The sequence below is a fragment of the Sinocyclocheilus rhinocerous genome, unplaced genomic scaffold (genome assembly GCF_001515625.1).
Source record: "Sinocyclocheilus rhinocerous isolate Xijiao unplaced genomic scaffold, SAMN03320098_v1.1 scaffold286, whole genome shotgun sequence".
Classification (NCBI taxonomy): domain Eukaryota; kingdom Metazoa; phylum Chordata; class Actinopteri; order Cypriniformes; family Cyprinidae; genus Sinocyclocheilus; species Sinocyclocheilus rhinocerous.
Genome location: NW_015632405.1, coordinates 562,490 through 563,855, shown reverse-complemented (window position 1 = coordinate 563,855; position 1,366 = coordinate 562,490). Strand labels below are relative to the sequence as shown.

General features: G+C 33.8%; 1 protein-coding gene across 1 annotated transcript in view; it reads right to left on the bottom strand.

Annotated features, from left to right (window-relative positions):
• Positions 1–1,366, bottom strand: part of eef1e1 (eukaryotic translation elongation factor 1 epsilon 1) — a 15,074-nt gene that overhangs the window by 2,227 nt on the left and 11,481 nt on the right. The window lies entirely within an intron of this gene.

Genomic DNA, 1,366 nt, shown 5'->3' with positions numbered 1-1,366 from the left:
GAAAGGAAATAAAACAGTAAACAGCCAAAGGACGTAACTTAGAATGGGAGATGGATTAGTTTGTGAAAGGGAAGAAAAAAGCCATAGATGAAGTCGCACAGACTTGCCTTCAGGTGCTGGTCATTCAAAAAAAAAAAATCGCAATTAGATTATTTTCCAAAATCGTTCAGCCCTAATGCACGCTGCAAAGTTTCAAGAACGACATATGCATATTTCTGCGGGATTCCCTCTTGAAATAGCAATGATTAACATAGTGATAACCATAACAATGGACAGGGCAAAATATATGTCAAAATGTGCATTAAAGGGTTAGTTCACCCAAAAATGAAAATTAGCCTGTGTCTAATTTTCATTTTTGGGTGAACTAACCCTTTAAGACTAGAGCACCCTCACTAAGTACAGAAGCACCCTCTGTGATTTAATTCTGGAAGTGCACAAAGAAAATGGATTTCTCTACCAGCAGCAGCAGATGAGTTTTTGTTTTACTAAATGAAAAAAAGGAAAAGAAAAAGATGGTGTTATTGGGTACACCTAGGGCTGGACAATAATTCAATATCAATATGTATCGCGATATAATTTTTTTCAATAACGGTGATATGATTTTTAAACACATTTCCGATATTTCGATATACATTACCAGTGTTGTTGTATAAAATTGATCAAAAGTGATGATAAAGGCATTTATAATGTTACAAAAGATTTCTATTTCAGATAAATAGTGTTCATATCGATATCGGAATTATATCGTATCGACCGAAATTAAGAAATATATCGTGATATCAATTTTGGCCATATCGTCCAGCCCTAGGTACACCCTATTCTTGAGAAAAGAGAAAAGCATGGGGAGTTCCACAGATTGATGGTGAGTGCATTATCATTCTATTTGCCTTGTTAGAAAAAGAAACAAAGAATGTTGCATTTTTATGAATAGTGTTATATAATATTTTTCTTCTGTTTTTACACTTCAGTTTATGTCATTACAATGATTTTCAAAACCATTTTCTGTGCTATAGGGCTAACTATCTCACTCTTTTGTGCAACAGCAGCACCTCCGGGGGTGTGATCTAATTCTGCCTTCACGTGCTATCGGAATTATCGTAAATACGAGTTTATTATTCGGAAATTGGACATGAATGGCCTCTCAAGTTGTATTTACAACTGAGAAACTTGAAGAAAATTTTGATATCCAAGTTTCCAAGTTGGGCAGGCCATAAATTTTAAACATGGCGGAGGAGAGAAACATATTTGCTTTTATTCGCTTTTCCCACAACATCTACATTGATAAGTTAAAGTCATGAATATTTGCATATATAAATAACCATTTTATGCATATTGTATTATTGAACACAGCAAAAAAAAAAAAAAA